This window comes from Channa argus, chromosome 7 (assembly GCF_033026475.1).
Source record: "Channa argus isolate prfri chromosome 7, Channa argus male v1.0, whole genome shotgun sequence".
Taxonomy (NCBI): Eukaryota; Metazoa; Chordata; class Actinopteri; order Anabantiformes; family Channidae; genus Channa; species Channa argus.
The window spans coordinates 20,577,778-20,599,964 of NC_090203.1; positions in this window are offsets into that span (position 1 = coordinate 20,577,778).

A 22,187-nucleotide genomic window follows, 5' to 3' on the forward strand; every position below is an offset into this window, starting at 1 on the left:
CTGACTAAGAGACCAATGAAGAAATGGAAATATCCTTCAAACCCCGCTAAACTGTTGGCTGAGCTTAGTGTGAGTAGAGGATTGTCTGTTGGGGCTGCCCATAATCCTGGATTACCTGGGAGATTAGCCACTGGAGAGGGTTGTCTTGTCCTTGGCTTCTCTACAGTGAGAAGTTTGACTGAATAGGATGAGCCCTGGGATGACAGGCTTACATCAGGAAATACAGTAGCTGTACCCGATCAGCCTATTTATCAAACACACGGGAGATAAAGTGATTTACAAAAGCTATTTGCAGTAACTAATGTGAAGTTTTCTAATGATTGGTCTTTGTGTCCTAATATTTATGTGGGGTTTGACTAAAATGACTAACTAGTTATTGGATGGATGCAGAGTCATATCCCGCCCATAACATGAACTTTACTCATTTTTCTCACATTTCTTTCAGCGCCATCATAAAGTCCATATTTATTATTAGAGTACATTTAGTTTTACGACCAATGCCTGCTAAATGTTTTCGATTAGCTTCACCTGAAGGTGTGTATTGCTAGTGTGGGCGTGCTATTACACTAAACCAAGGTAATGAGAATGGTAAAGATTGCTGCTAATGTTGCCAGTAACGGGTAGCTTCTACTTAGGCACACTGCACTGCCAAGGTTAAGCCACCTAACATAACCTAACCATCGGTTGCAATCTGGGTTTCATGTTTTGCTCAGTGCCATTTACAGAACCTGGACATGTGAAGCTGGAGAATGAGCCTCCAACCCGCTAAGCTAGACAACCACCCGCCTACAGAACTGTTATCACGGCTGCAGACTCCAGTTCTGCCTGAAGCAGAGGATGGAAAAGCAGGCTGCAGAGGTGGGAGGAATTGAGTTTAAAGGAGATCAAAGAGGAGGTATATGAAGAGACGAATCAGTTGGGGGTCAAAGAAGGCACAAGAAAGTGCTGCAAGGGAGAAGGAGGAGCAACATGATGCTCTATACCCGAGCAGGGTAAATTTCCCAAGGTGAGGGAGTGAGTAGAAAGGGAGAGCAGGACTCCAGTTAGCTCATCCATCTCTGTCTTTTTTTAGGGGGAGAGACTGGGAGTGCTGAAGATGGATGAGGCATGCAGTGCTAAATCCTGCCCTGTCCAGTCACACAACCAGGGCCTGGTGATGAAATAGTGTTTTGCCTACTAAGAGAAATGGCCTGACCTACTCCCTTTATTTTTTCTCGGGAAAGAGATGCAGAGAGAGTTTGATGGGTGACAATGGACTAGTCAAAAAAATTAATGAGAGCGTGTAGAGCAGATGCCATGTAATTGGCCGTGCAAAACTTTAACATTCATAATAATCTGCGACTCCACACAGTAGGATCCTATTTAAACTAGATGTGAATGTTAACACCCATACACAACAATAAATGCATATTCATAGTTTTGTGTATTTGCATAGATTTGTTTGGCCTGTCAGGTCATATTAACTCAGCAATACTGGACACACATGCATTCACCAAAGATTTATTCATTTTCATATTGTAGTTGTTTTTTTGCCTTTGATACAGTGCAGAGAGTTGACAAGTTTTCATCCAATTTGTAAAACATGGCTAAAGTGGTTTTACTACAATCTATAAAGATGTGTGATGCTTGGGTGAAAAGAAGGTATGTATGCTATAATAAAATGCAAGTGTTACATTTGAAGCATACTTTTTTTTTTTCTTTTTTTCTTTCTGGTCATTGCACAATATCTCCTTGTTGAGTTTGGTCTTATTTTTCCGCTGAACATTTGCACCAGCATGAATGCAAACTTAATTTTTCCTCCAAGGGCATCAATGCTGAGAAACTATTTCCTCTGAAGGCAAGACAACATCCCTAAGCTGTGTGTGTGTGTGTGTGTGTGTGTGTGTGTGTGTGTGTGTGTGTGTGTGTGTGTGTGTGTGTGTGTGTGTGTGTGTGTGTGTGTGTGTGTGTGTGTGTGTGTGTGTGTGCGCGCGCGCGCGTGCGCGCGTGTGTGTGTGTGTGTGTGTGTGTGTGTGTGTGTGTGAGAGAGAGCGAGAAAGAGAGAGGGAGAGGGAGAGCATTTGTGGTTATGAAAGTGTGATTATGAATGTCCAGACAATGTGCAGGCATGCCTTTGTGTCAGCTTGAATTTGTGTGCGCCTGTGAGTGAGCCTGTGTGTGAGACTATGTGGTAATTTCAACAGTATGAAGAGCTTTTGCCCGTGGAATTAAAACTATTGGCTTCAGGCAGTGCTTGTATTCCTAAGCGCCTTGACCAGGAGGCTCCAGACTGCTGCGATCTTCTTCCAGACGATATTCTGCGGCCTCCACTGGCCTTTCTGCTTGTTGCTCCGCGTCTCAGCTCCAGGCTCTCTGGCAGAGCCCGCAGCCCATGCACATGTTGAGGCTGCATCCTGTCTGCAAACTCTGTCACAGTGTGGGGCATGTGTCAAATCAGAGAGGGGCAAGTTGCTGGCTCCATTAGACAGTTGTTCTTTCCAGCACAGGCTTCCCAAACCACAAATCCCCTCTGAGAGCGTCCTCTCGGCCAGAATGCACAGGCTTACCCCACACAAGGGCTGGGGCCTAATTACAAAAAGGAGGGAAAACCAGAATTGGCTACTGATTGAGCTTCCTGGGTGAATGTTAATGGCAACCACAGATGCATATTTTATACCCTGAGAGGGGTGCAAGAGTATGTGGAAGTATGTGGAAGTAGGGGCAGCTTGGGGTTGTACAGACAAAGCTTTACATGGCTCTGTGAATACAAACAAACTATGACATGTTCTTTTATTCCACTGCGACACGTCTCCTCTGCCTGTACACCGTAACACCACCCAGGGAGGGTAAACATCATTTTACTATGGTGCCAGAGGGAGTAGAGCCCCACGGCACTGTGCCAAACCACAGTCCAACTGGGAACAATGGGACACATGTTCCTCATACATTAGAGCTTTGATGTACTAACACTGCTGGCACAGTGTCAGAGCGCGTAGCACTCCCCCCCCCCGGTAAAGCTAGAAGGTCATGGGTTTGAAACTTCCAGCCAGCTGTGTGCAGTGGGCATGTTCTCCCTGTGCCCGAGTGGGTTTCCTCCCACAAAAATGTGCAGGTTAGGTTAACTGATCATCCTAAATTCTGGTTGTTTCTCAGCTTTTCGATAGACTGGCGACCTGTCCAGGGTGGACCCCGCCTCTCACTCAATGACACCTGGGATAGTCTCCAGCCCTCCAGAACTCCTACGACAATGAACATACATAGACCGTGTTATGTGGATTTGGATTAACCAAGCTATGCTGTTAATGGTACAATGATAACTACATAGGCATTTTATGGTTTAATATTTAACAAATATTTAACAATTATTTTCCACCACATAGATACAGTATTTTAGTTCATGCAATGCTACATTACTACACACACCTCTCCTTAGCATCTAGGAGCCTGACTAATGAGATTCTTTGTAACTCTAGACGAAACCTTTACTTTAAAAAAACAGAAAGTTTAGTTTAAAAACAATTAATTATAATAGGTTGACAAATTTAAATGTGTCTTTCAACTATCAAACTAAAGCTGTCACGGGTACTTGTTATTTGCTTACAGGCCAGACTTGCTTTATTCAATTTGGCAGCACAGTCCAGTGGCAATGCAACCTCTACATATGTAATGTCTACGTTTTCCACCAGCCCTGCTGTTAAAGCTTCACTCAGCATTTTTCTTTCTGTTACAGTATAAAGTACGAGGCTAAAGTCCTCAGGTGCTCAACTGCACTGCATTTAGTTCAAACATCATATTTTACGTAGTGAAGTACAACAATAATGAGAATAATTAGATCCACATGAGCACATACAAGCTTAGGTAATGTTGTACATGGATTAAGTTATCGGTTAGCTGGTTCTCCTCAGTGTAGCCATTTGTCTCTCTTGTTCTTTGGGACGGTTAGTCACTTTCACCTGCTCTAACAACTTGTAAACTACACAAGAATCCCCAGTGAAAAGGTCTGATGCCTTCTGGTGTCGTTTGATGTGTCCACAGTTTGGCATCGGCGAGAGGTTCAAGCCTAAATCATACTGAGGTGCAGTGTTGTCTGCTGATTTTCTATGCCTGCATTCACTTCCTAACTTTCACTTGCTGTATGATTTTGCAGCATAAGGTCACTGTATTACATCCTTTCTCACATAAATCCAGCCAAGATCCATTGCTCTTTCTCACTGAGATATAATGGACTGGAAAAATCTATAGTGTACCCTCTGTTGTGGTAGATAAGGGGAATTGTCAAGGGGCCTTTTAAGATAAATGGGAATGAACTTTGTGTTATTGCCATGTACAATTTTATGTGCTTTCATTTACACACATACAATATGCATCAATGAATACTCTGTCTCTCTCGCTCACACACACACACACACACACACACACAGATTCTCGTCAGTGTAAACTTGGCAAGCTGGTGATGCTACCATCTGCTTGTGCAGAGAGGGCTATGGCAGGCAGATGACCACAAACAGCCAAGGTAATGGTGATGGGTTCCACTCAGTCTCTATCTCCCAGACAGCAGTTTGGATTTTCTACAACATGGACCAAGGCGCAATGACAAAGTGCTTCTCCAGCTTGCTGGCAGCTACTGTAGCATTTCTCAGACATTTACGTAGTTTTGTGTAAACCAAAGAGGCTCTCTTATTCATACCGCTCTTACTTATGTAAATATTGGCTGCAGTTTCCGTCAACACGTCCAGGTAGGGATTTTTTAATAATTGATAATTGGGGGAGAGTTCTGCTAGGGGAGGATTCCTTGCTCTTGGAGACACATAAAGTAAGGAAAAAACACACAGAGGGTGTTTTAAACTATGAGGAACAGCCAACAGCCGGGTAGAAAAACGGAAAGACCAAATAAAAGAACTCAATTTATGGGTTGGACCCTTAACCGAATGAACAATTAGAATCCCTTCCAGAGTATAAAAAGCTTAGGCTGCATTAGCTATGGCAACATTTTAATGGACACACGTTTATTTGGACTATAGACAGCAAGTCTGAATTCTACATTTCTCTCTGTCAGGAACACCCAAACACCAACATATTCATAAAATCACTAATGATACTTGTTTAACCTGTGTTTAAGTGATCACATTAAAGTTACAGGCTTTCATCCAGCATCATGTTGCCTCAGTCTAATGTACAGTAGGTGTAATTCCTCACATAAATCATTACACTGGCTTCAATGGCACAGTCGATCAGCTAAATTTTTGCTGACCCGTTGACCCTCCCTCGGTGTTAGTGTTGGTAAAGTTTCTTTACCATCTATTCCTCTTACTTCAAAGTTGAATCTTTCACAAAGCCCTTTTGCTGCATGGAGGATTTCCCATGTTGCAGTTGATCCCAACACAATTGACATTGTCATTAGTGTGTCATTACATTACAAACATTACAATCACTTCTGGCAACGATCCATTTTGTCAAATCCTAACTATTTATCAGTCATGCATTAAATATGAACAAATAAATAATTATAGCATGGAGGTAGACCAGAAACCTATTTTAAATGGCTCTATGGGGTTAAGAATGCAACAACAATGACAATTTGATAACAACATCCCAGGCTAAAAGCTCTAGCTCTAACTGTTTTTAAGTCAAAATCTCAAAAATCCCTCTATATTCTTGTACTTTTCACTCTACTTTTTTTAACTGACAGTCGGACTCAAAACTTGTCAGCTTAAAGCTACAAATTGAGGCTATAGCACTAGTATGAGAATTAAAATCACTCTGCTCTGTGCAGCCCTCCTATTCTCTGCCCCATCAGTGCCTTCTACCACCTCCTATATGCTTCACCCCTTTCTGCACTCTATATATTATTGATTATTAATTAACAATAAGTGCTGCAGAACTTACTAATCAGGGAGAAACAAAATCACAGCAAACAGAGAGAGGAGGCTGGGTTCAACTAAAGTTTCGCTGTTCTTTGGCCACTGAGACACTTTAATCCAGCTCAATAATCACAGTTGCCACTGCCTACTCACATTAAGGCCACTGTACCTTACAGCAATGCAACACTTGTAAAGATCTGGGCAAGTATTACAGTACATATCATATGCTGAATGATGCACACTTGTGAAAAGAGTAAGGTTACCTTTGTGGTGACTGTTTGTCAATAACTGCACTCTGTATGCCTCTGGAAACTTTCTGCGAGCTCGCTTTCTCTCCTTCTCTATGGAAAATAATCATTGATGCAAATTTGTTTTGTTGTGGAGGCTATGATTCAGTCCAAGATTGAGAACGGTCCGGTTTCCTTGCGGCCCAAATCAGGCTATTTTTCCTGTGAGAGGTCTTAGTGAGTGGGATTAAAAAACCAAAACTATTACGTTCCTCGACTGAGAGCATAACTGTTTTGCCCTCGTGCGTCAACACTCTTATGGTTCCTATTTTCTTTTGATACATTGTTGGAGTGTTATCAAGCCCTTAAAGGAGTAGAGTCTAAATGTCTACCTGAATGCTTGGTGGGCACACTTGGAACAGGAAAGACCAAATGCCTTTCCTCTCATGGATCACAATTAGAACAGATGGTAGCATGAGCTTAGGTTGTGGTTTATCTATATTTGAAAAGCTGAATTTGACTTGTTGCATTGCCAGGGCATTCACAAGGAAGAAGGGAATGGTTTAAGCTTTACTGGTAGAGGGAGGATGAGAAGGGGCAGGGTTGACCTTGCTGAAATTACACATTTGAAGAGGTAGAGAGACTTTAGCTGGTTCTTTTCTCCTGGGGCTGGTCTATGGAGAATTATACAGACACTAGACCCCTTAGATGAACATCACTGCAACTCACAGAGAATGAATTGGCACTTTTATTCTACTTGGCAATACATTTAATCTCATTGTGGTACTATTACTACTACTGCTAACGTCATTGTCAATGTCACACCCGCCTGCAGCTACAATAAGTGGAAGATATGTTGAACATTCCCCAAATGCTCTCTTCTGTATACGAACGTGCTACTGCTCATGATTTTTAATATTTTAGGTAATGATATTATAATACATGTTGGACATTTGTTATAATTTCCTGTAACAAATAACCCCTAAGCCAGAGTAATTCAGTCAATGTCTGCTGGGTTGGCAGTTCAATCCCGAGCTCCTCCTGTTTAGGCTGAAATGCCATTGGGCTAGATGCTGAACCCTGAGTTGCCCCAGCACATGAAAATGCAGCTACACCGTCAACTGTTTATCTGTTCATATCAGAGATGTGACACATTATACACAAAGTTTCTATTTTGGCACAGTTAAATAAACTATTAGTCACTAATTCCAAATCCTCCAGTGAATGATTTAAATAAACAGCACATTTCCAAACACACATAACTTTGTAACAGTGCAACAATAGATCATTATGTCAACTTGTTGCTGGCTGTTGAACCTGCAGGTTTCAGGAAATGATGCGTGTCACTTGTTATTTGTGTAAATTTTTTTTTTTTTAGTGGTACAAAATATGCCATTAATTAAAAAACAAAGCAAACCTGTCTATAAACATCTACACAAGTTCCAATATTCTCCATCCCTGAGAAGTATGGATTGTGACATTTGTGTTAACATTTATAGTACATTGTGGCAGGGTTTTATATCTTATTCCTGCTTATTTGAAGTGTCCACTTCCCACAGCAATGATGGTGTGGAGACCCTTCTACTAACAGTTAACAAGTGCAGCCTATACATGCTGATTTCTGTTTAGATATGCCCAGTGTAGTCAACCACAGAGATCATTGCCAACTTAAACAACGGAGGAAAGGAATATGCAAAAAGAGGACATGCTACTTATCAACACACTAAGAGAGAAGAAGCCATTAGACAGGACACTCAAACACAAGTAGAGAAACATTATGCACATGGTCTGGTGTTGTGTAGAGTGTTCAGAGTGTACCGTGGAGAGACCAAACAGCTTAACACGGGATGATGACACAGCACAGGAGGAGCAACACTGAAGAACAAGGACACTCTCTTGAGGATAACTCTGAACATTTTGGACAGAGAAGATGAATATCAGGCATTCATATGCAAAGCCATATATTTTCAGGTAGAAAATCCTCATCCCAGCAGAGGAGGAGGTCTCAGACACAATCAGTTTCCCATTTTTCATGCTGCCCTTTAATCCATCCCCGTAAAGAGTAAGGACCAGGACACACCGAGCCGATCGTCGGCTGTCTGCCAGTGTTGGACTGTCAGGAAGGAGCCACCGGCCTCATCTCTGTCGTGTGTCCAGCAATGTTGTAGTTTGACCCCCGGCAGCAGCCTTTTGGCTGATTTGGTATGTTGAACCGGCGTCAGTTCGTTGGTCAAAGTGACTACTCTGATTGGCAGTATTTACAGTATTTACAATGAGAGCAGAGTATTTACAATGCCAGTACAAGTTGTCCTGTTTTTGCAACTTATCAGACTCCTGCCTTGGCCTTAACAGTTATAAACCATCTTTGGTGAGTAAAAATGGTGTGAAAGTCGTAAACTACGAAGACTTTGCTTCCGATTTGTACACAAAGCTTGTGATTTGTTTTGTATTTGATCTGACACAAGTGCAGAACGTGCAGTGCTACATGCTTGTTGGCCCAGATGAAGCTGATGTAGGTTTTTGACGCTGGGTGGGTCACAGTCTACGGACCACTTCACACAGTCAAAAGGGAGGCCACACACCGCAGTCCCTTCTAGAGGGATGAAGGGTGTTAGAAATCATGATCCTCACATCCCAACAACTTTCTGCTTTAGTTTCACCTCCTAGTATCCACTTAGGAGCCTATTCAGGTCAGGTGGAAACACAGCATGGAGGATCCACATGCCAAGTTTTGTCAAACAAAGAAGAAAGAAATCCAGTTGACATGAGTCAGCTTTCAGATAACTACACCTGACTGAGAACCTTGAGAGATATTTTATCATAATTTACATATTTACATAAACAGTAGTCACTGATTGGTTTCAGGTATTTTATCAGCAGTAATTTAGGGGTCAACTAGGGACAATTATACTGTACATAAATAGGAAATTTCACTTTAATAATGGACATTTTAAGGTTTTAGTTTAACAATTATAACATCTGTAAATATTTAGTGAATCACTTTGTGATTGTATTTAAAATGCTCAGAATAAAGAGGTATAATATACTAGTTAGGATTCCTAGTATGTTTCTTGTGTGTTTGTTCAATATAATCCCATTTTAGTATGGGCTGGTTTTGACAGCATGAGGTCTGAAAAAAGATCTTTAGAGCATTTGATTGTTCCTACAATCAACACACTAAATGAATACAGTCTGATGATGAAGAGGGTGGTCCTTCAAAATTTTACTGTATGTTGGCTAGATGCAGATATACATCAACTGCAGTTCAGCTACAGTTTTGAGAAAACACACTTGTGGAATGGTGTTGGCTTCCCAGTTAGCTCTACGCTTCCCATATAGTCTCCATGTAGCTGTGCAGGTATGTGATGATAAACCAAGGCCCTGCATAACTTGACAGTTTCCTGATGATAGCACATGAACAATTATTCCATTTCATCCTATGGAGAACATGAATATCTGTACCACATTTATAAGGAAGAAAAAAAGTTCTGTCTGTCTGTACAAATCTATCCAGTCAATGTTGAGATATTTGATACGCTGTTGGCTTTACACAATAAGTCATGTTATCATCAAAATCACTCAGATGTTTACTTATTCTGGACACCAAATGTAATGTCAATCCATCAATCAGTTTTCAAGATGTTTAGCTGGAGATCAGTCAGAGGACCACAAATATCTGTACAAAACCTCGTGGCAATCAGTCTTATAGCTGAGAAAATAAAGAAACGCTATTAGCCTGACAAAAAACTTCTATAATCAACAGTTTTTTAACAGATGAAAGGAGGACTCTTGAGGGACACCTTGCACATTGTAATGGAAAGGCCTACATAATAATTTGTTAGCTGGCAAATATGTTGTGGTGGAGACAGATACTGGAGTGATCTGACCCCCTTCCATTGTCTGGAATCTGTGAGAACGTTCTTTGCGTCTCCGTGTCAAATTTGACTCCTGGAGAGTGTTTGGCGCTTATGCGAAAGGCTTCGAGTTATGAGCTATTAGTGTTGGGTAGACAAGTGGTCTGGCCTGAGGGCCTTGCTGAGCAGCGGGGGTCCTGTGGTAGGAAGTCGTGGTCTGTAGAAAGCAGGCAAGACATTTAGAAAGCATGAAGCCCAGTGCACATGGCCTGCTGGCTGGACCGAAGTACAAAAGAGATAAGGTGTCTGGGAAAATATGTGGATATTTTGGCGTCATCACATTTAGAGACCACAGACGACATTAAATCTCACTATCTATCTTCCTCCAGAAGCCTCCTGACAAGCATAACCAGGGAATCACTTTAGCTTGATATATAAGTGTTATTTCGTCCTGCCCTTTTTGCTTTCTCTACGACTGTTTTCCATAGAGAGGAATGAAATAGGAAGATTTAGGCACCATGTGCATGTCACGTTCATATGTGCATGTTCAGTGAATGTTAGCACAGGTTGTAGGATCTTCTTGGCTTCTATCAGTAGAAAGATTTATTTCACAGTTTTCAGTTTCAGATTTTGCAAATTTATGACTCAGGGTGAAGATTAAGCAAAAAGTGAAAATAAATAAATGAAGCACAATTCTTCTTCTTTGTCAGAACCATTTTAGTTTGTGGCCAACAAAAGTAAAATTTCGAGTGAGACAGTAAGTTAAATCTAATAGTTACACTTTCACATGACATGAAGCGAACACGTGAAATATTTCCTACATTCTCTACACTTTTTAATAAAGGTTGTATTATTAAACCAGTTTCATCTAAACAATGATTGTTAGAGCTTATTTTAGTTCTAAAATGTCACTTTAGAGCTCACTTTCATTGAAACGCAAATGTTTCCTATAAGTAAAAAGCAAAAATATATTTATATTTATGCGAGATATAAAAATGGAAAACAATTAAAGTTGCATTTGAATAGGAAGCAGAGAATTATCACTTGAGGAACTGAGTGTTTGGCCCTACTCCAAAAGCTCCACGTTGGTGAGGGACAGTTAGGTGCATGAAACTGGCCATCAGCCTTGGTTATTGATGGTTTTATTTTGAGTACTCGTTGCATTGGGCATCACGGTTACATTGCAAATCTTGCTTTCCTTCTGGCCGTACTCGGCATTGCGCACATCCTCAAAAACTTGTGTTGCATTTCAGCTAGATGCAATTTAGCACATGATCATGGGGGCTAGATAGCAACACTGCTGCCTCCTCTGCTGTGATCTGTGTTGCCCTGGTTTCACAAGGAAGATATTCCGCTTTCGGCCATGGAGGATTAGGCCCTAATCTAGAGTGACCATAATAACTTTCCTAGGGGAAAATAGACTGACAGCGCCATAGGTGAATGTGTGGTTTGATGTGGGTTTTGTGAAAATGTTTTTAATCAGCTGTAGTGGGATCCAGTGACAACTCTCACATGAGTGGTGTCACAGAAAATACACAGCAAAAGAATGAACAGAGCATAGCTCAAGTTTACCACCCTGATTAAAAGTGTGTATTAGATACTGTTTATGAATGTGCATGAAATAAATAACATAACTTATAAAAGCAGTAAATTGGACGTTTATTAGCCTGGTGTCAGCGAGGATGCTGTTGTCCCAGTGGCCAATAGTCCGTACTGAGAAAGTCTCCTACTACTAGCATGTCTTTCACCTCTTGTGTCCTTTTGTCTGTATGAGCTGTGGGTCTGGATGGAGTCTGTACTTTTGTTGGAGAGGGCCAGCAGTCATCACTTCAAACACATACCACATTTTGCATCCAGGAGGGTTTTTACCTTTGGTTGCATGTACTTCCAACTCTCATGAAATCCCACAGACCTAAAGGCAACAAAAATAAATTAAAAAAAACTGCTAATTTGTTTACTTTCAGCAGCTTCATTCACTTTCATGTGATCTCTGTGCTTGGGGAGTTTCTGGCACCTGCCGGGGGTTTTCTTTGAGTTAAGGTTCAGCCAGACTGTCTTCATCACCCCTCACTTTAGATATGCTGGACTGGATGGAGGGGGAAAAAGAAGTCAAGCTGGGGTTCTGTATAAGTCCTGCTGCACTGAAACTGTTATGTCTTTAAAATAATGGCCGCGGTTAGCAGCGAGATGGTGCCATGTATCAAATCCTGATTGATATAATAAATGTTATTATTGCATTAGTCTTTCTGAATGTTCATTGTCATCTCACTATAAAAGTCCAACCATTCACTCATATCGCTGACACACACACAACACATCCTTTTAAAATACTTTTAAAGTGGCTGAGTGAATAAAGCCACCTTAAAGTGTATCTCTTAACATAGACAAATCTAATCAGTGGCATTACTTCAGGAAGTGGTGCATAAAATGAAACACCCAGGGCCCTTGAGAGATGACTGATTCTCCTGGTTTCCTTTTCCTTCACTCCATGTAAAAGAGAAGGAACATCTGAAGATGTTAAAAAAAAAGTTGATGAAAAAAATGGATATGCAGACGTCCAATTGATGCAGCTACAGTACAATGCAAAGGGGTCATCATATCTGTGGGGGTCTTGGCAGGATGACTCATGCTGGGTTATATATAAATTGGTCACAGTGGGGCTTCAAATTTGCCACACTTATCAGACAACCTTCTTTCCAACCACCATAGGGATAAACTCCACATGTGTACGTTAGTTTGTGTTACTTGAAGTATGGGGTAGAGATGGAGGTGTTATCTTCTACCAAAAAAAAAATAAAGATGCATTTCCTGTACAACATAAGGCTGATAAATGGTTTAGGGCAACAAAGAAAAAAATACTGATAGAATAGAAATTAGAAAATAAACCAGCTGGAGTTGGTACATATGCTCGCAGAGATAGAGAAGATGATTTATACACATATAGTAAACTGTGAACCTTAAAACCCCTAGGGATGCTTGTTGCTGTTATTATGTGTACTCCATATCAAGCCAAACCCTCCTTGCACATTTAATGATAACCACAAGTGAAAAACATCCTCTTGGGTACACTTTATTTTCATCCTGACCTCAGAACATCCACTTTGCTGGCTTTTGATCAACTTCAAACTACCATTAGTTCATTGTTAGTATACAAAACATTAGTATAATTTGTGTCCTCTCAAGGAGAAGCAATTGCTTAAATCACGTCAAATCAGATGATGCACCACTTACTGAATGTAATACACAGATGTGTTTTGGTCTGCTGGCTTTCACTGTTGAATGAGGCTGCTTCGGATGAGTCACCCTTCAATAACATCAATGAAATCTTCATTTTCATACTGGCATGAGTATGAGCTTTAATGTATTTGCTTTCCAAATGCAAATCATTTAGAACTTTTCTTGTCGCTGTTGCTTTAAAAACTACTGTGTAAGCTTTGCTATGAGTGGACGGTTGTTTTCTGATTTACTCGGCACCCCCCGACCCACAAATGCTGGCTGTTTATTTAAACACATTCTTTTTTTGTTGAAATAACCTACGTTACATATTGTATTAAACACAGGAAGGAAAAAAAAATCAGGAAACTGAGACGGTACCATCAACGTGACTTTTCCTTTTGTTTTGTTTAATATTCTTTCATGTGAGGTGGGAAACTGACTGTGCTTCGGTGTTGGCAGGAATCCAGATGCACCGGTTTGACTCTTCAAATGTCATGTTGGTGGGGTACTTTTGTCTTCGTCTTGCTCAGAGTGTCCTTAGCAGCTATGCCGGGTTTCCACTGACAATGAATGGCATCTGTTTGGCCTAGGGATTTGTTGCTTTAAGTGTGGACTCCATGTTGGATGGGTCCCTGGTTGTCTAGTGGCTGGGACCATGTGCTTTCACAACCGCTGGCCAGGTTTGATTCTATGTGTTCTATGTGTCCTTGCCTTTCGCTTACAGTTCACATCAATACTTAAATTCCTCTGTCACCCTGAATAAAGTATCCATCCACCAAAGATGGATGTTAGGTATTCTAGGTGACCCCATGGGTTTGAAGACCGTCTGCTTTAGTGGAAGCAGCCACATTTACAATTGCTACTTAGTGAGAAGCCACACTCCAATTTGTGCACAGATTTTGCATTTTATTAGCATTCAAAACTGCTTTGCTAGGTCTGATAGGACCTATCACACAGTGCATTGGTTGGGAACTCAACCCTAGGACAACTGCTTGGGGAGCAGCTATGTTTAACCGCTCACCAAAGCTGAGAATAAGGCTCTTGCCATGTCAGCACAAGTGATGCATGCTTCACTACACTTACTACAATGTGCTTGGGCTTCAGGAAATCTGAATATATACAACACCAGATTGCCACTTTCCATTACTGAACTCATCCACCTCACTAATTCAGTAAAGGATTAGCGTGTGCAGCAAACATATCTGTATGCAGCTCGTCAACACAAAACCCCTTTGCATGGGTATTAGGGGAGCTGAGTGGAATGCTGTCAATCAATTTACTTCAGCACTAAGCAAAGTAGTATTTACACTGTGTCAGTTGAAGGGGAATGTGTGGTTTATCCAAAGGCTGTGGGTTTTCTGACCTCTGTTAGTGATCGTAATATTAGGTGCATAAGTGAATGTGCTAATAACAAATTTCATGAGCTGTGCTAAATAGTATCTTCAGTATATTCTCTGTAAGTGCTTCAGAGAGATTAGGGATCTCCATGGGCATTAGCATTCTTAAAAAGGGAACATAATTTCATGGACTTTCAAAAACCATATTTCTAATGTTCACACGGTGCACGGTGATAAGTTGCTGGGCTCTGACAAAGCTGCAATAGTGTTGGCCTATCCACCCATTCACCGGCACCAGGACCACATATTTATAAACTGTTTGACACATAAAATCTGAATCAAGCACAATATACATGAATATTTATTTAATACAATTAAAGTCTAACAAAAACTTGGGTATTTTTATTTTCTGCTACTTCATCCTTTGAAGGAAAGTAGAACGTTAGCACAAATTCTCAGTCGGTGTTCCTTTTTGCTGCTGTGTATGCACCTGCAGGACATGCACAGCTTAGTGATGTGGTCCCCTCACTCCATACAATAGAAAGCTCTGTCAAGCTAACAAATGACCTGATGCTCAGTTCTGAATCTGTGACCGAGGTGGATTATTACTGACAAGAGAATTTTAGGAAATGATTTAGTGTGAAAGTTTTATTGAAAGGGTAACAAACCTGGTCTTACAGCTCTCCACACTGTGACATTGTATTTTCCTAAAGTGATTATCATTAACCACTCATTAACTCTTCCAGGCTTTTTATTTTGCATGTTCAGCACCACAGATGATGCAGTTTAATGTTGGGCTAGAGACCGTTCTGGAACTGTTGTGTATATTTTGCCAGTCCTCTAGTTTTGGTTTTAATGTCCTGCCTTCAACACTTTAGGATTTATGTAGGAGCTATTCTAACATCCACGAGAGGTTTATGAACCCCAGTAAAATGTTATTTTGTTCAGTCTTCCAAATGGTCAGACCACAAACCATCCAATCGTGGCATTAACAGTCAGTATTGACCTGTTTTTCTGCTGCGGCCTGCTCCCATGGCATCCAGTCAAGTTTCTGAAGACAGGCCTCCAGCTCTAATCTTTGTTTGGAAAGTGAGCCAAGCACTTCATATTCTACAATAGTCCAGAAAATTTGGATATCTTCCATGTTCTTTTATTGGTTAAGGCCCTCTGGACTCTTGCTTTGATCACAGCATCAAACTTTTAAGTTTCTTGGATCTTTTTGTGTGAACCAAGGACCACACGAGATCATTTAGAACATGGCATGTGGTGTTTGCCATGCGTGTTTGTCTGTGATAAAATCTTCTGTTTGATATACTTGCTCTGAAGTAATGTTTATTCTGACTGAGGTGAATATGTATATTGTCATCTCGGCTAACCCGCGAGTTTTATGATTTTAACACTGAACAGAAGACTGAACTCTATAAAGTTCTCAGAATATTCTATTGCAGTAAGTAATAGCTTCTGCGTTGGCTATCATTTTTTAATTTAAATGCAATGTTCTATCAGATTGTAAAATAGAAAATATACAATTAACTTGTCAAATTGAAGTCTAGCGTGAGTTTCTTAGTTATTGATGCTTATTATTGCCTTAGTGCTGCAGACTGATGCTTACTTTAAAGTCACACAGAATCATATTTTTGCACTATCCTAGCCCTTCCTTGTGATTGAAAATGACACGAATGGAGACAAACCAGCGCCATGTCTCCATTCACATCAATTTCAATCATAAGGAAGAGCAATTCTGTGTGGCTGTTTATAAAGACATGCTTGACAATATTACTATCAAGAAAAGGCATCTATATCTACTTCTGAGTGGACAAATCTTGGATAATACAATCAACATTAGTATTATTTTTATCTCTAGGAAATCTCTGGTTACTTGTGTCAGATTTCAGATGGCATCAACAGTGTCACACACACACACAGTTATCATTTCCAATGGGCAATAAATCCTACAACAATCCTATGAGTGCGGTGTCCAAAAATGTGGCATAAAGAGTGCAACATCTTCAACTGCACAAGTGAAAAATACATTTTCCCACCACAAAAGGATTATATGAAGGAGACATGACTAGAAACAGGCAGTGGTTTGACATAGAAATAGCACAGTGGAAAGTAAGGCTGTTGTGGTTGTGGTGGTGGAGGGCCATGTACTTTTGCCTTAAACTGCAGTGACCCAGGTTCAGTTCACAACTCATGACAAGAGGGTTTCAGCTATAAGTGCTTTCAGTTGTGACTCTACTTCTTAACTGTTACCAAATCATTACATACCTGTCCAAAATGGCATTTTTAGTCTACGCTCAGGTATTAATGACCTCCAAACTGTTTTAATCCATGGTTCTTTATTGATACGTATGAAATTGTCTTTATATTTGGTTTTAAAACGTATTGTTTTCTTTCAGGCTTAGTGCTGTTATCAGTGAACAGATGAGGGAACAAGCAAAGAACCACAGATAAACCCACTGTACACTATAAAGCTTGGGAACACACTGGAGCATTTAGAGTAGTAGCTACAAATATTTCCCCCAGGATTTAGGAAAGATCAGAGCTAAAGCAGGGGATAATAGATTCACTTTCATTAGGCGGAGACACCTACGCCTCAAGCAGGTTATTGTTGCTCTTATATTTTGCTTGATGTGTGAACAGGCCACTGTTTGCTAAACAGTCACGATATCCACTTTACAAATATGTCAGGGGTGATGTGTTCTTACACTGCCCACAATGCAGGTTCATCACTGGCCAAAAGTTTGGCTTGTTTGGTCTCATCCAGACAAACTCTGGCACGGTTGGTCTGTTAATATGATTCATTTGACCGAAATAACTGATAATCAGTCAGTCTCAACCCTGATCGCTCTTTTCTGATGAAAATGCATAAGGAGAAACCTCAAACCTCTCTTTGTTATTTATGAGAGATGTGCCTCAACATTTCCATGATATCTGGTTCTAATCAGACAGCCAGGGAGTATAAATAAACCCTTTAAACATAGTTCAGCACGGTGTGATGCTCTGTCAGTTACTCAAATCAACATTTCTCTAATGTTGTAAGATAACAGGCTCCGAACATATTAAGTGAATTATTGAGTTAATTTAGTTCGTGTGATTCCAGGTTAAGGTATTTTTAGATACATAAAAAAACAAAAAACTTTCTGTTAATTTCTTTTAGTCTTCTTGTTGGAAGAGATAAGTGTGTTTGCGATGGTGGAACACATTTAATGTCTTTTCTCCCTTTAGGTGTGTTCTGACAGAGCTTACACAGAAAATTACAGATGTTTTATTCACCAGTAACTTGTTGTTGAACCATTTCCAGATGATAGAGGAACCTCTTATTTCAAAATTAACTCTTGTTCAAACTTGAGCTTGGCCTTCAATCACAATTGTTTTGTTTGAGAGATGTCCAGATTGATGGGATGTGTGCAAACACTTACCATAGACAAATGTGCCCAGCAGCCCCATAATCTGTCCATGGTAATTGTGCAACTACTGTATATAGCCAATTTCCCAATGACTAATATTTAATATCCCGTAAGGGGAGACAGATCAGACCCTACCTATAAGAATATACCACTCAACTAATTGTCCAGGCACTGGTGAGATCTCGTCTTAACTACTGCATTGCCCTGCTGACTGGGTTACCAGCATGCACAAGCAAAACCCTCCTGATAATCCAAAATGCAGCAGCACATCTCATTTTCTATTAGCCAAAAAGGACCCACATCATCCCAATCTTCAGATCTCTGCAATGGTTTCCTGAAGCTACCACTTCAGGTTCCAAGCTCTGACTCTGGCCCACAGAGTGATCAACTCAATAACACCTGTCTACCTGAACTACCTCTTCCAGGTCTAAAATCCCTCCCACCCACTGTGCTCTGCCAATGAACGCTATCTCACGGTTTCATCACCACCCAGCAAAAGATCCAACGCAAAGTTCTTTTCCCATCTGTCCTATCTTACGGGGAATCATTTCTTCTCATAACACTTTGGTTCAATGTTTTCTCCTTGACTTTGATTTTTTTTTGGCTGCCTTGTATCTCACTTGAAAGGCCCTGTGGATAAATGACTAAATGTAATACAAACAAATTAGTGAATATGTTTACTGAATGTAAAACAGCCCATCCCCAGCCGCGCCCTGCCGGTCCCAAGGCTGGTAGAAGTTGAGGAGGGTTTCCCAGGAAGGGCATTCAACATAAAAACTGTGCCAAATCAACATTTGGACTAAAGATCTGGTTTTATTCTTTCATCTTTTACCCCTTATTCAGACAGGGGGGTCGCGGTGGCATCAGGTTCCGCAGTCCAAAATGATCCAGCTTCTGCAGAGGGAACCATGAGATGACATACTATCTTTTCAGCATCTTCTAAATCTACCCTGGATCTTCCTACTGGTTCAGCATTTCCGATCTAAAGTTTTCTGGGAGACCAGGAGGCATCATGAGATGCCTAAATCACCTAAACTGGCTCCTTTTGATGCAACACAAGAAGCAGCTTTATTCCAAGCTTCCTCAGGATGTCTGAACCATACGTCTAAGGTTGAGCGCCGCATCCTACAGAGGAAACTTATTTTGGCCTTATTTTATTTTGTATTTGGAATCACATTCTTTCAGTCATTATCAAAAACTAATGACCACAGGTGAGAGATGGTATGTAGACCGACTGGTAAATTGAAAGGTTTCTGGTTCAGCTCTGTTTTTACCACAATGATCTGGTGCAATTATTTTGACCAGAATACAAACCAGAAAGTCACATCAAGAACCATAGTCAACTCAATGTACAGTATATGACTGATACTACACAGCCACCATTGAACACATTTGGCACTGTGTAAGTGAGCTTAGTGCTTGGAAACAGTAATGCTAGGGTCACACACACACTGTGACAAGTACATTTCCATGTGTTCTCTCCTCATGGCAATGAATCAATCAGGTTTACATGCAATAAAAGCAAAAAGGGAGTGTGATTATTATTGCACTAAATACCGTGTTGTCAGATTGCCCTTCTTTTTTTGCTCTACTGCTTCTTTTACTGCTGGTCACAGATGAGTGTTTTATGGCCTCATAGCCCCTAGCACATGATCTTGATGCCGTAATGGGGCCCTCACATTCCTGTAAGACTGCTTTTTAAAGTGGCTGATATTGTAATTATGCCTGTCAAAGGGCTATGACGCAGAATAAAGCAGTGCGACTATCTTCATGCGGCCTATCCAAAAATTTATCTAGGACATCTGGGACCACGCGACTGTAAGAAAGACCTCTGCATCAGAGCTCACAAGACCCTCAATGATGATATGGCCATTGAAAACCATCCTGCGTATGAGTGTGTGTGTGTGTTTCTTTTTAGGTTCTGAAATAACAGTGAAGAACAATGGAGGCGCCAAACCACAGCCCAGGCTCATCTGGCCACACCTAGTGTAGTGTTCAACTGAAGCCCAGCACCCTACTCTGAATAACTGCAAGTATGTGGTGTTTGCATTTTCACAAAACAAGGAGGATGAATGAAAAGCGCGTTAGCAAGTTATGCGCTGGCTGATTGGGCTGTGGTTGGAGACCCTCGCTCAAGTAGAAGTTCAAGATTTGGGGTCATCGGAACAGAGGGTGAGATTTTTCTCACTGGTGTCCATTGCTCAGTGGGTGGTGCACAGCAAAGGTGGGGGCCTACTTATCGGCTGTCATACTTGTACCCACAGATTAGATTTTATTGAAATAATATTTGGATTTCCCTGTGACTCCTACTGCCCAGTGTTTGGCTCAGACTGTTCGCTTCACCCCAAAACCCAGGGGAACTATGTGAAAATATGAAAGATAGCGCCTCAAAACCAGTGAGAATGTGTAACAATACCCAGAAGCCACACTTATGTTTCCTTCTATTTTATCCACTGCCTTTCTCCTGCAGCCTGGCTGAGTCTGATTTATTCTGAAGTTACAGTTGGATAAGAATGTATTTTATTTATTTTAATTGAAACCACATCACAATGATGGAGAAATTATGAATGACTTTAATAAGACGTTACTTGAGAATAATATACAGAATGTCTGACTGCAGTGTGACTACCACTGTGAGAACTTTCTGCAAGTCTCCCAACAAAGCGAGGCCTTAAAGGTGATGTATGAGGAGATTTTCGTAGAATTAAAAAAGAAACATTTGATTTCTAAAACTGCTTTCACTTCCCATATTAACTTTGCCAATTTGTTAACTTTGCTTGTGAAGTGTTGAGTAGCTTAAAACCAACAAAGCAAGACAAGCCATGCAGTGTGCAGCACAGCTGTGAGCCAGAGGAGCATGTTCGGAGGAAGGAAATGTCGGAGATCTGCTCTGCTGATGCTTTGTTTCTGGACCCAGTCAGCTTTTTAACAACTAGCAGTGTTTTCAGTATTCATGGCCTTGGTAACTATTGTAGCTCATTGTTATTTGCTACAGCTGGATCCAAAAGTTTGCATCCTCTTATTTAATATGGCAAAAACAGGAAAAAAACACAATGCACATTGAGCTAATATTAATTAGAAATCAATTAAAGTTAGATTTGAAACAATTTATCATGTGGGATGAAAACTTTTGCCATGATAACATTTACTACAGTATAACACTTTTTATACACTCATCGACCAAAGGAGTGTAAAAATAAATCCAATGTAATTCAGTATTACAATGTTAAAAAAGGAACAGCAGCTGAGCATCTGAGGTCTCAATATGTTTTGTTGTAAATATCACAGTAGAATCTAACTCTTATTCCAGGAGAGCAGTTGCATCTATTGCAATAGCAAAGCTCTGCTCCAGAATAATTTTACATTTTTTAAATTTTCTCTCAAAAGGCTGGTATTGTGGCCCTTGTCTTCTAGTTTTTATTTCATTTTAACCGCATTTATGGCATTTTGTTGACCCGAAGTTTCTCAAAATTCATCTTTACCTACGGCCTCGATCCCCCTGTGTATTCCAGCAGACCATTTTGGAAGCTATCGCCATTAAGTTTGCATTATTAATGAGCACTGTATTATTGTGTTTTCCTAACAATGTCACATGGCTCATTGTTGTTTTGGTGTGGGTGCTACGGATGTGACGTGACAATAGGCACAGTTTTTACTCGGCTCACTCTCAAGATGAAGATTAAAAAGTATACATAAGTTCCATGAATCCCATCATCAAGTTAATCCATCCCGAAACCTTTTTTTGTTTTCCATCATACAGCTCTTTAATGCTACCTAATTAGCTCTTGCTTATTCATTACAAGAAAATTCCTGAAACATGGTCCTGATTTCACTCATTGGACAGAGTACCACAACGCAGTAGAGAGACCTCACCCCCTATCCAGTAATAGTATAATGGGAATTACCACATTTCTGCCTGTCTGACTGTGAAAACAGTCGTGGTTAGCAGTCACAACCGAACAATAGCAAACCTCCACAGCCATAGTTCTGCCTCGGAGGCAACTGAGGAACTAGCACGAATACAGCCACTGGAGCTGGGAATTAAAAAAAGACACTGTCAAGGTCACAATGCCACAATCCACTCAAGCACGTTGCTATGGGAAGTGGGTGATGTTGAAACAGATGTTTTTCATATTGGCTTTGTGGCGTGGAGTTGATGAGTGCTCTGTTACATTAACGCAGCATGCTGCGCAGCTGTACGAATCGCATTCAATTTCATCTCTCCTTAATTACTCAGAGTGGGCTTTCACTCTCTCAGTGTCAATTTACACCAACCCCTCTCAGGATCCAAACTGCCCTA